Consider the following 18478-nt stretch of genomic DNA (forward strand, 5'->3'; position numbering starts at 1 on the left):
ATGTACGTAATCCCAGGGTGTATTTTAAAGGCAGCCCCTTCTACATGCCCGCTCTCTCGCTTTCTGCCTCCGAGCTACATTACAGAAGGACTCATGTATTGTTACAAGCAAGGGGAGATTAGGGGCCATATGTATCAAGCAAATTCGCATCCGCAAAGGCCGAAATTCGCAGAATTTCGGCCTTTGCGAATGCGAATTTGCTAAATGGAATGTATTGAGCAAAATGTGGTTCAAAATAAGGAATCGCAAAATTTGCGATTCCTTATTTTGCGATTGCATTTAAGGAATCGCAAAATTTGCGATTCCTTAAATGCAATGTATGATGCAAAAAAAAATTGCTAACTGTCCCTAAGGAATCGCAAATTACCACCAACTTCAAGTTGGTGGTAATTTGCGATTTCTTGAAAAATGCCAATTTTAGCATTTTTCAAAGTGCCATCTGATGCACGTACATGCCCTTAGGGCATGTATGCGCACCACATGTGCACCCATGCTTATTTCAGGGGTGCAACAGGGTGTTCTCCTGGCCCATAGAAATGAATGGGAAATTATTCCTTAATTGCGATTAGCAATTTGCTAATCGCAATTAAGGAATTTTAAGAAATCGCTAAAAAATAGCGAATTTCTACATACATACCATTTTGCGATTTCTAAATAGCGATTCCTTAAAAATCGCTATTAAGAAATCGCAAAAGGGTATGTTGATACATATGGCCCCAAGTGATTTAAAAAATTTTTTTTAATCTCGGACTGCATGTGAGTGCATCTGCAATCCGTCTCCACTCCTCACCGGTGCTCTTTCCACAATGTCGTTTTCAGACACGCATCTGTCGAGAACTAGCACCCCCAGCACTGCAATAATCGAGAGCGCCTGAACACCCCTCCTCTCGAAAAGAGAAGCAGGCGCCCTGGTATTTTGTTGTCACTCGTCATCTTGTGGCCATGCTGACGTGCTGGGAACCTACTGAAGGACACGTGTTTTGTTTCTGTTGGCATCAGTTTGCGCCATTCAATAACGCCCCCCAACAATGCATTCATCCGCCCGTGCGTATTGTGCACGTGGCTGTCAGTGGGAAGGGATGGGTTCCAGTGCTGGTGCAAGTGTAGGGCTGGCGCATCCATAGAGAGTGCCAAATTACAGCCAAGGCGCAATGTAACAGCGTATAAAAAAATCCGAGGGCCTCGTTTACGAGAAGTGGAGCATCGATGCCTGAAAGCAGCGGAGCGCCACTTCTCAGTGCGCCCTTCTTGCGACACCAATGATGTGTAATATTTACAACATGAAGCATCATGTCTCAAGGAAGGGCGGATACGTCAGTATCATATTATCATAGTATCATAGTCTGTTCATGGCGGAGGAGGTTACCTGAGAGTGTCTGTTGGAGTAGTGTGCCAGTTGGTATTGTGAGTGTGTGTTGTGAACAGATCTTGTCCCTGTTGCTGCCATATATATTTTATAGTGTTATTGTTGTGTATTGTTTTTGTCATTTTATTGTTGTGTGTTTTGTTTTGGGGTAGTGTGTGTAGGGGGAGGTATAGAGAGCACTGGCTTTAGATTAAAGGACTGTTTTTGTTTTGGGATTGTTGAAAGTTTGGTAATATGCCTGGGAGAGGGGGTAACTTTAGTGAGCCACAGCTCAGAAGGCTGATTTGGATGATCTCACACTACCTGCAAAGGATTCTTGAGGCAGGTGGCAGGGTGAGCAAGGGGTCCCCTTCAGCAGAAAAACATTAGCAATGGGAGAGGGTGAGCTGGCACCATGAAAACGTTTTCAAGGTGTCCCATACAACACACCAACTGAAGCACTGATGGGCATATGTTGTCTCCCGGAAGGCCGATGAAATCGACTTCCTGGGGCTGGAGATTAGTGGACCTGTCAGTATGTATATATGCCATGTTTACATTTAGTGATGTACCTTTAACTGGAATGCTAAACTTAAACAGGATTAGTACTTCATTTGTACCTTATTTGGGGGTAGGCCACACAGCAAGTAGGCTTGCAGTGCTGCCCAACACAAATGGGTAAGGTTATGAAAGCACCAAATTCATCCACGCTGGTGCCTTCCTGTTCCTTCACCCTGCACTGGTGCCATTGTGTCAGGCGTGCCCCAACAGCCAAGCAGTTGCATTTGCCTGTGACAGGACAGGCAGCCTTAGAAGTCAGAAAGGGATGAGTACGACTCCCACACCAGGTATTCTCAGTGTCTGGAAGGAATGCACACCACCCCTCAGTGGACACTGGCAGAAAGGCATTTTTGGTTAAGGCAGAAACACATACATTTTCTAAAAGTATAATTTTCAGAATAGAAACTTAAAAGGCGATTTTAACATTAAAAAGGATTGTTTAAATCACAATTCAAATGAGTGGAAGAAGTGTTTTTCTTATCTGCTCTCAACCTGAAGTCATCACGTATTAAGTGTAATAAGGTACTCTAGTGTTTATCTATGGGAGAGGTAAGCTTGTTGCACTGAAATACGACTTTAGGAGTGTTTCACTGCCAGGATACATAAAACGTAAGTATTTTAAATAATAAGCAATAAAATAATGTAAAATAAATATTAAATTAAAGTCCATTGTTAATGAAGACTGAGATAATAAATGTTGTGTAGCTGCAGCTCTTCCTTTGTATCCACTTAGTTAAAAATAGTAATCCATAAAAAAATTGGAAAAAATATTATCCAAAAATCCCCCCAAAAACCTGCAAAAATAAAACAAAACCAGTAAAGATCCCTCAAAGCAATCAAAAATATCTAGGAACCATAAAAAAACAAAAACGTTTTTAAAAAAAAAGAAATGCTACAGAAAAACAGAAAAAAATAAATCAAAGTAAAAAGCATTGGTCTATTATAAACTAAAAACTATTTCCTTTAAAAAATAAACAAAAACTCCCAATGCTAATAGGGCAAGTTTGTAGGTAAAAGCCTGCAAAGTAAATAAGAAATCCCACATACAAAACACAGTACAATCCCAAAAATATATATAAATCACACTTTTATTGCCTCATGATGATTTTGGTGGTCCGATGGACCATCAAACACACAGTGGTAGTGTGGCAACCACCGCATCGGTGGTCCGACTGCCCTATTTCGAGTTTGATGGTCGGACTGCCATTGGACCACCACAACTGCCAGGGATCCGTGCCCCTTGGCTGTGGAGCAGCAGTCGGAGGCTCTCAATATTCTGGTGGTGCTCCTGCGGCTCCGCCAAGCATATTACAAGGTTCCTCACCGCCACAGTTTTCATTGGGGTAAGCCCGCCATGGAAACTGTGGCTGTAAGGAAACAAAGGGGGCTGCTACCTCAAGACTGGGGGATGCATGCAGGGGGGCACATGGTGTCCCCCCGTGTGCACGCACCCTCTGTTCCTGCAGAGCATGGACTTCAAAGTCCATGCCGTGCAGGAATGGGCTTTGGTGCTCCCACGGCGCTACCTTGCTAAGGCTCCCATATGAGCCTTAGCACTGCACTGCTCTGGGACAGCCAAAGGACTTCCCACCAGACCAGGAGAAAACTCCTAAACTGGCGGTTAGTGCGGTTGGTCTGCAGTTGAGTTTGGCAGTGTGGGAGCGGGGCAGTGGCATGGCGGCCCGCTCCCACACAGCCAAACCAGTAATTAGGCCCTTAATCATCAAAATATAAGTTACATAACATAATGTAATATAACATAATGGTGCATTACTAAAACAGTATTCAGAAACCCCAAACTACAAATTTGTGTAATCCACAACGTAAAGCAAACTCCCAAACACCACTATAACTACCTTAATTACCTACTCCCTAAGTTCCCCTACCATTAAAACCCTTAAGAAATCTTTAAAAATGATTTATTTGTTCTGACAAACAACAGTACCATACCAAAACCTGGTTCTGGAAAAATAGTTTAAAAATAACACAAATAGATCACAAAATATAAGGTAGCAGTAAAAAACAAATGACTGCTAAATGAAAAAAAGTATATCTCCTCAAAGACATTAATGGGAAATAATGTAAAAATGTTTAACAAATGTATGAGAAAATGTTTAAAAAAAGTTAAACATGTACAACAAGTCATAGAAATTGTTAAAAAATGTTAACAAATTGTAAAGTATAAATTAAATAATAGTATACAATATATTCAATAATTTAATACGTACAAAAAAACTTATGTTAAAATGGTTTTGAAAATATGTAAATAAAAACAATGAAATTGTTTTTTTAAAAAGTTAAGCAATGGAAAAAAGTGGAACATTTACAACATACAATATCATTTAAATGAGATTTACATTAAAAATGTTTGATTCATTTAACTATAAAAATATGTATATTTAAAAAATTGTAAAAATATACATTAAACAAAAAGTTACGTCTTCATTCTATAAAAAATGTAAATAATGATTTTATAGCCTACAAACATACAACTAACAGTTTTTTTTAATTGTATTTTTAACACCAAAAGTGCAAATGCAATAAAACTGAAAAAATTCTAATATATACAAATAAAATTAAAACAAAGGATTTCAGACTAAAATTATAGAATTAAATAATCACACTCCAACATAATTTTTGTGGTGACATTTACTATTCCCACTCCAATCTAAACCAATTTGGAAACAGTGTTGGACACTAAAGTGGTGACCTTTATTATTCCCACTCAAATCTAAACCAATTTGAGGAAATTGGTCGACATTAAAAGAGTGTCATTTACTATTCCCATTCTAACCCATACAAATTTGGGGAAGGTGTTAAACACTAAAAGGATGTCATTTACTATTCCCACTCCAATCAAAACTAATTTGAAGAAGGTGTTGGACTCTAAAGGGGTGAAAAATACTATTTCCACTCCACTCCAATCTAAAACAATTTGGGGACAATTTGGGGACTGAGTTGGATACTAAAGGGGTGACATTTACTATTCCAACTTGAATTCAAATCAATTTGAGGAAAGTGTTGGACTTTAAAAGGGTGTTGTTTATTATTCATATTATTTAGATTTAGTTTTGAAAAACATTATAAAAATTAAAAAATAATATACAAAACTGCTAAATATCTAACTTTATTAACACATTTTCATACATTTTTAATTTTTTTAAGATTTTTGTTATTTAAATATTTTTTGTATTTCCTTTTCTAAAATCTGATTGATATATATTTTAATTAAGTATACATTAACATTCATTAAAAAATAATTCAACAGAACAAATGTAAAAATTGTAAAATATGAATTCACATATCATTAAAATAATTAACATGACATTTACTTTACTATAGGTAAAGTAAAAAGTAGGTCTCAGGGCTGGTGAAATGTTGTGTGCGATGATGCATGATTCCATTATTGATTGGATTTCTAGTGCTTTGAGGGTCTCAGTCGGAGAAAGGTACAATGCAAACTTTCCACAATAGAAACCAGCAAAATGAACTGAATTGAAAGGGAATATAAATGTACGTAATCCCAGGGTGTATTTTAAAGGCAGCCCCTTCTACATGCCCGCTCTCTCGCTTTCTGCCTCCGAGCTACATTACAGAAGGACTCATGTATTGTTACAAGCAAGGGGAGATTAGGGGCCATATGTATCAAGCAAATTCGCATCCGCAAAGGCCGAAATTCGCAGAATTTCGGCCTTTGCGAATGCGAATTTGCTAAATGGAATGTATTGAGCAAAATGTGGTTCAAAATAAGGAATCGCAAAATTTGCGATTCCTTATTTTGCGATTGCATTTAAGGAATCGCAAAATTTGCGATTCCTTAAATGCAATGTATGATGCAAAAAAAAATTGCTAACTGTCCCTAAGGAATCGCAAATTACCACCAACTTCAAGTTGGTGGTAATTTGCGATTTCTTGAAAAATGCCAATTTTAGCATTTTTCAAAGTGCCATCTGATGCACGTACATGCCCTTAGGGCATGTATGCGCACCACATGTGCACCCATGCTTATTTCAGGGGTGCAACAGGGTGTTCTCCTGGCCCATAGAAATGAATGGGAAATTATTCCTTAATTGCGATTAGCAATTTGCTAATCGCAATTAAGGAATTTTAAGAAATCGCTAAAAAATAGCGAATTTCTACATACATACCATTTTGCGATTTCTAAATAGCGATTCCTTAAAAATCGCTATTAAGAAATCGCAAAAGGGTATGTTGATACATATGGCCCCAAGTGATTTAAAAAATTTTTTTTAATCTCGGACTGCATGTGAGTGCATCTGCAATCCGTCTCCACTCCTCACCGGTGCTCTTTCCACAATGTCGTTTTCAGACACGCATCTGTCGAGAACTAGCACCCCCAGCACTGCAATAATCGAGAGCGCCTGAACACCCCTCCTCTCGAAAAGAGAAGCAGGCGCCCTGGTATTTTGTTGTCACTCGTCATCTTGTGGCCATGCTGACGTGCTGGGAACCTACTGAAGGACACGTGTTTTGTTTCTGTTGGCATCAGTTTGCGCCATTCAATAACGCCCCCCAACAATGCATTCATCCGCCCGTGCGTATTGTGCACGTGGCTGTCAGTGGGAAGGGATGGGTTCCAGTGCTGGTGCAAGTGTAGGGCTGGCGCATCCATAGAGAGTGCCAAATTACAGCCAAGGCGCAATGTAACAGCGTATAAAAAAATCCGAGGGCCTCGTTTACGAGAAGTGGAGCATCGATGCCTGAAAGCAGCGGAGCGCCACTTCTCAGTGCGCCCTTCTTGCGACACCAATGATGTGTAATATTTACAACATGAAGCATCATGTCTCAAGGAAGGGCGGATACGTCAGTATAACTGACGTATCTGTCAGCACAAAAAGTGGCGCATTGCTGGAGTTGTGTCGGCAGCCTGACACAACTCCAGCAATGTTCCTTTCGCATGGGGCAAGCCCCATGTGAAAGGGCCTGAGTCACCCTTACGCCTGCCATGAGGCAGGCGTAAGGTTTTGATGCATTGGCGCTAGATTTCGCTGCACCACTCCTACGACTTTTTCTTGTGGGGGAACGCCTACCCTGCATACATTATACCTGGCACAGGTATAATGGAGCGCAGGGGTTTACGAAGTGACACATCTACCTAGATGCATCACTTCGTAAATATGGCGCAATATGGTGAATTTTTTACGTCACTGGTGATGCACTGGTGGCACAAAAGTGACGCATGGGCTCATAAATAAGCCGCCGAGTGCTCCAGCGGCAAAATAATTTTTCGTTAAATTGCTTGAAATCTTCCTGTAATACATATTCTGCTAAGGAGTTGTAAACCTTAGTCTTCTTCCCCCTTTGCCCAGCTTCTGTAGCACATATCTCTTTCATTCTGCCCTCTCCAGTTTCCTTAAGCCATAAGTGAATTATTTCAGTAACCCACCTGTGTCCAGTCATGCAATGTTTTACCCAAATCTTTTTACAATGTTCTGTGGTAATAGATCGTACGCTCTTCAACCATTTTCCTATTGAGCAAGTGCCTGAAGGATGAAGACCCAGGGTCAAATTGTGAGCAGAAAGTCCCTGGAAATAACAAAAGACACTGGCCCACATTTGTGAATTGTAACTTCCAGAGCACAAGTCGGGGGCACATGTGGGTACACGGCGCCCACCCACAATTTTCACAGGGTGGACGCCATCCGCCCTGCAAGAAGTGGACTCCACTGAAATTTAATGACCTTGTCCCGGTGTGATTTTCAGACACCAGGGCCCAATCACACCGCCTGCACTCTGTCTGCTTTGGTTTCCAGCAGCTATGTGCAGGCAGGAGGTGGACTTTCATTTTTCAGACTCCAGCCGGGCTTAAAAACAAAGGCCGAATTTAAGGGGCCTTCAGGCCTCCTTTTGTTCCAGTATTCTTACTGGGAGCTGCCTGAGCCTCATACCTAGAAGCAAATACACAACTTATCACTTCACAAATACTTTAAGTGAGGCATGCTTTTTATGTTGTCAATCCCTGTATATAAATAAGCGTGATGGATATACTGTAAGAATGTCAGATGTGTTGGTCTATTCCAGTATTTACTCAAATGATTTAAATACCACTGTTTTGTTTTATTTCTTTTATAGTGCTACTCATCCCAATGCAGGGTGTCATGGGCTAAGAGCCTGTAATGGACGGTTACTATCAGACAAACCGAAAGAATATACATTCTGTAGAGGTAACTTGCGTAGTCATATAGATTACATAATGGTATCGATGGAACTCTGACATTATACAATTGATTTAAAAATAGATCCAAGAATCGAGAGCGACCATCGTCCACTTGTATTGACATTATCTAGCCAGCTATTCTTTTCCATCTTCCCATGTATTGAGGATAGTAATACCTCTTTAGATGACTTTCAAGTAAGCATTAGTCGTCGATCACTGAAATGGCCCTATATCTTAGGGAACAGTGAGTCCCTGATAAACATCTATAATATATTTGCAGATACTTTTTCTCCCCATATTGATCAACTAATAGATAAAGACTGCCTGTTACACCTACACAAAGATCTTATGGCAGCGTTGTTGCCAAATGTGACTAATATACCCAAGAAAGAGAAAAGAGGAAATAAAGGCCAAGTTAAAGAAGTAAATCCATGGTACGACAAAACGTTGTGATGCCAAGGCCGGACTAATAATGGCAATAAAAAAGGCATCATATGTGTAAATCAATGTACAAGATGTGTTACATAAAACAGTGAGAATTACAAGATGTAGGACTCTCATGTAAATTGAGGCCCACATTTTGCATCAGGGTTGAGTCACTTTTTTGGCACAACCCAGTCTCAAAATCTAATTTGTTAAATCTCATAATACACTCATGACAGTCCTGTAAAATGTGTGGGAAGTGTTAAGATCTGATGGCACTTCCTGTGACGTCACTTCCTGTGAGGTCATAAGTTGTGATGTCCCTTCACATTGCGAAGTCACACACCATGAAGTCACTTGTATACTGCCTAACTTGGGTAGTCTCCCTGTTTCATTTTGTGGCACTTATGCCCTGGTAACTTCTGGCTCACATCTAGCTGTCAGTTAGTATTTCCAATGCACAGTAGAAGCTGAAAGAGAATGATTTTGATTGTCATTTACTGCCATGTATCATCCATGGCCCTTGCCTGATGCAGCTAGTTCTTTGATGAGGAACATTGTCATGTGACAAATGTATGTTGACACTAGATGTTTGGGAACCGAATAACTTACATGTGACTGGGCCATTATTGCATGACTACATTCTGCATGCATGCTAGCACTTGTAGGCTTGCAGATGCTCAGACAAATAGTTTCTCTTTCAGATTTTTGGGCTCCTCCTCTCTGTTCATTTCCTCTTATATTCTCCATCTCGTTGTCTGTCACTTTCTCAAATCTACTCCTAGTTCAGGCACTCGCTCCAGCACAAGGACTTTTGGTTCCCAAGGCAAAATGGTATTTTGACTTTCGGCGCTCCCTTCCTTAAGATAAAAGGCCTTTTGTTGCAATCCCGCATCAGTTGTGGTCACTTGTCGCCATGAGATCGCCTCTCTGCCTTCTTACAGCTTGTTGTGCTCCTTACTGCGTGCACCCTCCTTCCGTTGCTTGTTAAATATGGCTCTCTCTACCATTCCTATGTGACTCTTAGAGCATATCCATTCGTATTCCTTCCCTATGTATATAGAGATAACTCTAATCACTAGTATATGCAGTAGACCTTTGTACTCTCTACCATTCCTATGTGTCTCTTAGAGTATATCCATTTGTATCCCTTCCCTATGTATATAGAGATAACTCTAATCACTAGTATATGCAGTAGACCTTTGTTCTGTCTACCATTCCTATGTGACTCTTTTTTCCTGTTCTCGAACGTTGTTTGCGTGCTCGGAGAGAAATATCTCACAAACAGGCATTTTGAAAGCGCGTGCAAGCAAAAAATTCTGCGAACCAGCGGGTTGCAGAATTTTTGGCAGTTTCACATTCTCCGCGGAACGCAAAATTACCCAAATCCCGCAAATTCTGCGAGCGGAACGGAATTTGCTGCCCAGGCCTAGTGCTAACAGTGCAATGCCCATGCTTGTTTTTTGGTCGAGCTTTCGAGACCTCTTGTATATACTTTAGTATATAGTTATACATGTATGTTCTTTGTGGGCTCTGGAGATCAGCCCTGGGACTTGTCTGCTTCTGCTTAGGGACTTTTTTTCTGTTCAACTGCCTCTATTTAACTGTCTTGATAGAAAACAACCACTAGAAGTCAGTAAAATACCAGAATTGCTTTCTGCTTGTTCAACTGCCTCTATTTACCTGTCTTAATAGAAAACTACCAGTAGAGGTCAGTAAAATACCAGAATTGCTTTCTGCTGAGGGGCTTTCGTTTTTTTATTTATCTGGCAACGCAATTGCCTCAGTTTAACTTTCTTGATCGAAAACGACCAGCAGAGGTCAATAAAATACTAGAATCACTTTAGCATTCTCTAGATTCCAGTCCATAGAGATTGTCTTCCACGAGCACCCGTAGACAATTATATTTTTTTCAAATCTTGCATTTTCAGTGCTATGACCACTAAAAGCCCTGATTATTTATTAAAAACAGAGCTTTAGACTATACCATTTCCCGCTAAAAGGCCAATATTTCTCTCCATGTGTTCCCAATCCTGGCATGTCATGCAGTTTGGTGCTTACTTTCCCTCCATGCTAAAGGACAGTAGATGTTTCAGCACCCAGGCTAATGTGCTGCATAGCTAAATACATATGAGGTCCAAAAGGCGAGAAAGATTGCATTGCAAATACTTGTTTCGCTAGGGACTTGAAATGAAAATGAGAATTGCTGCCACTCTGCTCTGTATTTTCTCCTTGATGCACAAGCCTATCTTTCTTATGATGATGAATATAAGTTGTTCTTTAACAGATTAATCAGAGTTCATTTTACATATGGTCCCATTGCCATGTAGGATGGCTGCAGAGTGCCATTTTGCAATTAGTGTCAAGAATGTAACTGGTGTGAATGTTTTATATTTAGGAATTTGTGAACTTGTTATCTTCTGTTACCATGGTATCCTGACTCACTGCACGCTGTTCCAAAGCATCCTGAATTCTGCCACTATTTTGTCTTTTGGTCTGCTTCCCTCTCAGCTTTTTTGAACTCTTTGAAACTAATCGTTGGAATAAACAGAATCCTATGTTTTCATGCTGCCATCCAGATTGAGCTAGTGCCTCCCTTTTCACTCAACAGGAACCATGGACTACAGCTCAGTCTCCACACCAGTGGCAATAAGAAATGTTCTGTGCTGCAGAGATGGGGTAGACACCGCTAACTCCCCATGCCAGGTTCACGAGCAGAACCTGGAGATGTTCGACAACCTGCCAGAAGAAGCTTTGGGGCCACAAACTGACCATTGGGCAGGGACTTTGGAGGTGCGCATGCACCAAGACATCACAGAGAATTTAGGAGGTGATAGACTCTGATGAATGCTGAAACACTGGGGGATATGCATTGCTCCTGATGTCAGGGAAAGTCCAGTTGACCCATGAACACTGGTTGTGTAGGTCATCGTGGCACATTGGGAGATGTTTACCAGCGTCCTTGCTAAATACCTAGGGAGTGTGCTTGACGCCTACATCTTCAGGCACTCCAACTTCAATGAGCACTTTCAGAATGGGCAATATGGGAATGGCCTACTTGTATGTAGGCAAACTTATGCAGAACTAATAACATTTTAAAATGTATGACATATTAGCCATCTTTGTGTCTGTTGATGCCTGGAAGGGCCATATGTATGAGTGGTGGACCTCATACATGCACCATGTGATGTAAGGCAAACCCCCAAGTCAAACATGTTAAGACACGCATAGCCACTTTGGGTGCTTTCGAATGGCTTAAAGGCACAGAGCAATGAAACGATGGCCAAAATGCAGCATACCATCAATGTGTGCAAGTCTGGGTTTCCATGGGCGTTGTGGGGGTGTCTCCATGCAACTCCCATAGTCATGTCATATATACGAGGAAAACGTTTACTTGTGACAAATCAATTGGATTCCTCAGGTGATATCTCACGATACAAAATTACGGAAGTCATACCAATCACTCTTTCTTCCTATGTACCTCATATATGGGGAATAGGCGTAGGACAGCGCTGCAAGTCTTTTTGCTGTTCTGCCCTACGCCAATGTGAAAGGGCAGGAATGCACCGTATTTATGAAATACCATGCATTCTTGTCCTTTTCCCTGTTCTACTGCACAATTTGCTGCCTTGTGCCAACACAGGCACCCTTGCACAATGGTGCATAGGTGTCTCCGTTGCAGGCATGATTTGTTTGTGCAGAAAGGTACGCCTTCCTGCACAAAAGCTAACCTGAGAAGCATCTGCTCTTACTATGAGTGCTGCAGAATGCAGCACACATGAAAAGAGTAAAAAAATGAGGAGAAATAAAAATATGTCTCCTCGTTATGCCAGCTCTGGGGAGGCATAAACTTTTGGCGCTGCCCCAGGTTTATGTGATTAAGTAAATCTGGGGCAGCATCAAATCACTGGGGGTTGCGTAGGAAAAGCCACCGCAATGCCGCTGGAATGCCTCATCGATGCAGAATAAGTCAAGGCATGCCAACTCTTGGTATTATTCACAGGTTAACAAGGTCAGTGGTGTGAGAACAAGTACAAGTGTAAGTGTGTACAGCTGGATGGCATCATGAAACTAAAATCATAAAACACACATGTCTCTGAAATCCTGACAGTCTATGTACACAAATACATGTAGGCAGACATCCTCATTGATGTATGTAATCAATGTGACGGGTCACCTGTTCTGTGTAGTAAGTGGGCCAAATGATACACATAGGAATCCTGCAATGGTAAGCTCACAAAGCAATACACTGCTGCCAAACAAGTCATACATCATGCATCAACATAGATTAATATCCAACCTAGACAATGTACCACAGTGTACTCAGGATAACAAATTTCTACAATCATTTGCCATAGCAATGAGGTAAAAATCAAGGTACAGCAGTATACAATCCCCTTCAATTTGGAGTCATACACATACATGTGAAAAACCAATGTATTGTGTCACCTTTTGTACTACACAGCTCTTTCTAACTACATCAGTGTGTCCCACATGAAGATATCCCACATTGCAATACATATGTGTCAATCAAAGTGCACCATGACCACTTCTACGCATAAAACAATAGTTAAAGCCTGACAATGATTAGCATAACAATTTGTGTGAGCTACACCACATGCATGCTCCTAAATCACATGCACTAATAAACAGTGGTGCCAATGTCATGTAGGCCACCAATGACATCTGTGGTTTACCATGGACATATATGTGTGAGTGTGAAACATGTTGGCAATGTCACCACCTACCAAGGGAGGACCAATGAACAAAATGTCTGATCACCACTCTGTCCCTTAACACATGTAATGAGTGCACACAACATACAGTGGTCAGGTAGATCTCCACACAGCCATCAAAGAAAACTATTGGATGATTATGGAATTCGGGATGTTGAAGTTTATAGAGTATCAGGTCATGCTCACCATGTGCAATTACATAGAGAAAAAGACGAAACATGTAAACCTATGGACACCTGTATAAGTAATACATATTGTGAAATACCGTAATAATATGTATGAGTATTTCAGTAGACCTAACACACATGGACATGAATTTAGCTGTAACAGAGAGAAAAAACGTTGACAGTTGGTATTTCTATTTGACTTTCAGCTGACCAAGGATATGGTCTCCATCCTCTATGTAATGATCCCACTAGCATAGCCCCAGACTGAGCAAGTCAGAAACTACCATCAGACACCGATCAAGACCCACAACAATGTAGAGTGAATCTTTGGTCTGCTCAAGTCCTGGTTCAGGTGCTTGGACATGTCATGTGGGAGACTGCTCTATTTGCCCCTTGTGGTCTGCAAGATAATACTTGTATGTGCCATTCTTCACAATATGTGTGTCCAGAGAAATGTCCCATGGGACCGGGAGCATCAAGAGCAAGAGCCAATTGAGGATGAGGATGAAGATGAGGAAGGTGGAAAGATCAAGAACAAAGGGGCTGGGAATAGGTGACAATGCCACATAGGGCAACAATTCTTTTCCTGAAGCACATGTACTGTGATGGAGCATGTACAAATATATTCTGAAGGTTCACCATGTGACTCAATGCTTGAATTCATCATTTCTGTTTGCGTTTGTTAGACTTGGCATCTTTGGCGTGGTTTCCCCTGACTTTATGCCTCTACTGCCTGTATTTTTAATGCTGTACTAGGATTTAGTTTTTGCTGGCTTAGATGCTTTGGGCACTTTGCCACTGCTTATCAGTGTGAAAGTGCAAGTGCTCTCTGTGTAAATTGTTGTTACAATTAGGTCTTCCTGATTGGCATATTTGATTTACTGGTAAGCCCCTAGTAACGTGCACTGAAGTGTGCCATGGACTGTAAATCAAATGCTACTAGTGGGCCTGCAGCACTAATTGTGCCACCCACATGAGTAGCTCTGAAAACGTAACTCAGACCTGCCACTGCAGTGTCTGTGTACAGTTGTTAACTTGAATGCAGACTTGGCAAGTGCACCCACTTGACAGGCCCTAACCTTCCCTTTTCGTACATGTAAGGCACTCCTATGGTAGGCCCAGGGTAGCCCCCCCCCCCCCGGGGCAGGGTGCGGTGTATGTGAAAGGTAGGACATGTACTGTTGTGTGTGACATGTCCTCATAGTGAAATACTGCCAATTCGTTTTTCACTATTGAAAGGCTATCTTGCCCCATAGGATAGAATGGGAGTTTATTTATTACAACTTCTAAATATAACTTCCCATTGGAACAAGATGAAGAAATAAAGTTTAGGCTCTCTGAACTCTGAATTTAATAACACATCTAGTAGTAAAGTTGGTTTTTAAATTGTGTCTTTGAAAATGCCACTTTTAGAAAGTAGGTATTTTGTGTTTTAACCATTCTGTGAGCCTCTCCCTGTTTGTGTACTGACTGTCTGGTTTTGGAGTGACAGGGAGGTGCATTTTCTCAGGCAGCCATCAGGGGGGTGATTGTCCTGCCTTTCCTGAATGAGTCAGGGCTGGGCTGAATAGACCTGGACTGCATACAAAGTAGGGGGTGGAATTCTCACTAGCACCTTAATAGGCCCAGTCTGCATTTAGAGTGGTGGGAAGAGATTTCCCTTGCACGTGAATAGGGCCTGTCTGCCTTACACAATGCTGTCTCCACCTTCTACCGGGCAGCTGCACAAGAGAGGACAGACATGGTTTGAACTGGGCTCAGAGACCCTTGCACAAAGAAAACAAAGACATTTTGAGGTATAAGTATTAGACCTAAAACCTCTGAACTTTAGACTACTTTTGGAATCAAGAGGGACCTTTGTCAAGGTGAAGAGCTGGAGAAACTGAGGAGAAGTACTGCCCTTTGCTTTGTGTCAGGGGTTGGCCTGCAGTAGCTGTTTCTGCCAAGGAAAGGAGAAGGACTTTGCTGTCTGCTGTGTCCCTAGCTTGAAGAAGATCTCTAAGGGTTTGAGTAGAGTTTGCCTCCTGTTTTGAAGTCTCAGGGACACAAATACTTTATCGCAGCTCCCCTGAACTTCCTAGCTCAGCGTTCTGACCTGCCACAGGTGCCTGTGACTGTCTTGGGCCTCTGTAGGCTGTTCTGCTGTTGGAAGCTGGAAAAGCAACTCAACTGCAAGAAAATCGCACCATCCCTCTTCTTGCGGCAGTTTTACTGATGCAGAACCGTGGTGTGAGAAGAATCTCCACACATTGCCACTGCCGAAACCGACGCAGCGTCGCTCGACGCCAACGCATCGATCGCCGCCGCATCTCAGATTTCCACGCATCATACTTGTGCTGCAAGTTTTCCTGACACACCATCTGCGGATCGGAGTCGCCTCAGAATCGAGGCATCGCTTTCCCCCTACAGACCGGACCCGACCCGACGCACCGCTCTCCTTCGTTCAGCAGAACTGTCGCATTGCATCTTCAAGGTCTCAGGAAACAACACATCTCTTTGTTTTTCGATGCCTCCCATCGCTGCGGCTGTTTGGCCTTGTGAACTTTGTCACAACAACAGGTACTCTGAGCGAAATCATGCATCCATAGTTATCTATGGACCCAGTTCCTTAAAACCTTTTTAAAGTCATTTTATTAATACTTGTATGTTTTGTCGTTTTGGTCTTGTTGAGTTTAGATAAAGATACTTTATTTTTCTAAACTGGTGTGGTGTCCATTTGTGGTGTTATTACTGTATTACTATGTGTTTTGAGTACATATACTTTACAAATTGCCTTTGGGAAAAGTCTGTCTGCTTGTGCCAAGATACCCAGGGTGTGAGCAGGGGTATCTAAAGTGTGTATCCTCCTTACCCTGACTAGAAGCAAGGGTCCCTATTTGGACAAAGGTACCTACCTCTGCCAAATAAAGACCCCCTTTCTAACATTTCTGTTTGTGTTTATGGCACAGTTCCACTAAACATCAACTCACCCACATCTCTGCAAGGAAAGAAGGTCTCAAAATGTCATAAACATTTCCTCGTACCTGGTGAGAAACACAGGGCCATGCCTCACTTCCATCAATTGCATATAGTCCGAAATGCTATGTGAAGCAGTGTACTGCATTAAAGGGACAGGCCAGCCATGGCACATTTCGAATTGCAAATTGATCCTCACTCTCCCCTTGCATTTTAGCAGTGCAGAGCTGCACAGCTGGCAGTGTTGCTGCATTGTGCCCCAGCAAAGTGTACAAGAGATGGCTCTCAGAGAAGTTCTACACTCAAAACAACAACTTCCATACCTGAGAATAATCTCTTTATGTAGTGGGTCTCACCAAAGTTTGAGCATGCAGAATGATTCCATCGTGCTGGAACCGGTGCAGATACCATCAGAGACGGCAAAGATGCAAAAGCTGTGACTGGTAAAGAACGCACACATGCATGGGTGGATTTCCACAAAACACAACACATGTGAACTATTTGCTGGCTACATTGTCACATATACCACATAATGCTACAGTAGATAAAGGGCACACCTGCCATGCATTGCTCAGCAATGCGGAACAAAGCCATGAAATATACAATATGAGAAGATGACATTGTACAGTCAGCAAATACCCAGAACAGTATGACATTGGATAGGTTCTCTGCAAACATCTGACCACTTGAAGAATACTGAAATGTAAAGAGTAGGATTACACTTGGATGGAAAGGCAGACATGTATGTATGTCCATACACACAAACTCATAGCACATGGTTAGATGGAGGGATTTTGACATGAACCTTCATTTGCATCGCAAGAGTTGTGTGCCACGGACCTGAACATACAAGTGCATAGTAGAGGGGCTTACAAATCTTGTATCCAACCAAAGGTGAAATGTAAGTTGAGTGTGCCCCATTACATATGCTTGTGCAATGGAATACAGTGCCCTTGGACCAGGAGGCACACACAAAGACTGGCCCGTAGAATAGATGTACTGCTTCTAACGTTGACAGGAGTGAAACAGAGATAATATGTGTATGCCAGCATTATGTCAATTGAACATCACAAGCAACATGGAATATTTAAGCATGTATCACTGTTGTGATGAATAATGGCTCACTCACCTACTCCAAAGGTCTGTTGCGGTGGTAGCACATAGGTAATATAACAGACTCAAGCGTCAAGTAATCTGCACGATTATGGCATAGTTGTGCCCCATGATACTCCACAGGAGTAATACAACACGAACCCTGCACGTTAGGGCCACTTCACAGAGGGGGTCATGACAATGACGTCGATTTTGGTATTACAAATGTCGATCACTGTATAGTGTACATGATGTCCAAAGATTAGAAATAGAGGGACATATATTGGCAATGGCCACACAGTGTCCCGCACATTGCAAGAATTGAACAGCATCTGACATAACACTTTAAAACATTACCAGTTGACTTTTGTGGTGCTGGATTGGGAAACTAGGGACAATGCAGCCTCACTTGCCCCATGAAGTGAAGATCCAACTGTTACGTGCAGGAATAGATGTGATTGTTATGGTCTGTCTTACTGATAACCTATATATGTGATATTATCCCCAATGTTCCAACTATGGACCTGATTCCAAAGTCGTTCGGAAGGCCTCTGAATCGTATTCAGCTGTCCCAGATCCGATTTGTAGCCCTTGTTTCCAACTGAATCGTACACAGGTCCAAACGGCCAAGTATGATGAGAAGATCTTGTCCGCATCGACCAAAACGTTTCCAAACCCGATCCTGTCCGTACGACTCGTTCATAGCCAAATCTTGCCATGCAATGGAGCCGGATTCCGAACGATCGAGTACCATGCACAATTCGGGCAGCTGTATCGACTGGGTCTCAGCGAGATGAAACCGCTGTAGGAATCAGAGTTAGGGGGGCCGTAGCAGCCCCCCCTTTACCCAAGGCCCTCCAAATTGGTTGCAGGGGTGCCCATGGGTCCCCCAATCCAAGTTTTCACAGTGTGGTGGGCACCATGGGGTGCTTGCTACAGGGTTTGTGCTTTTCCCCACCCACCCCTTTTTGCTACGGGAGCTTGTGTACGTGTTCAGTATACAGGATCCTATAGAGTTCAA

This window comes from Lissotriton helveticus, chromosome 6 (assembly GCF_964261635.1).
Source record: "Lissotriton helveticus chromosome 6, aLisHel1.1, whole genome shotgun sequence".
Taxonomy (NCBI): Eukaryota; Metazoa; Chordata; class Amphibia; order Caudata; family Salamandridae; genus Lissotriton; species Lissotriton helveticus.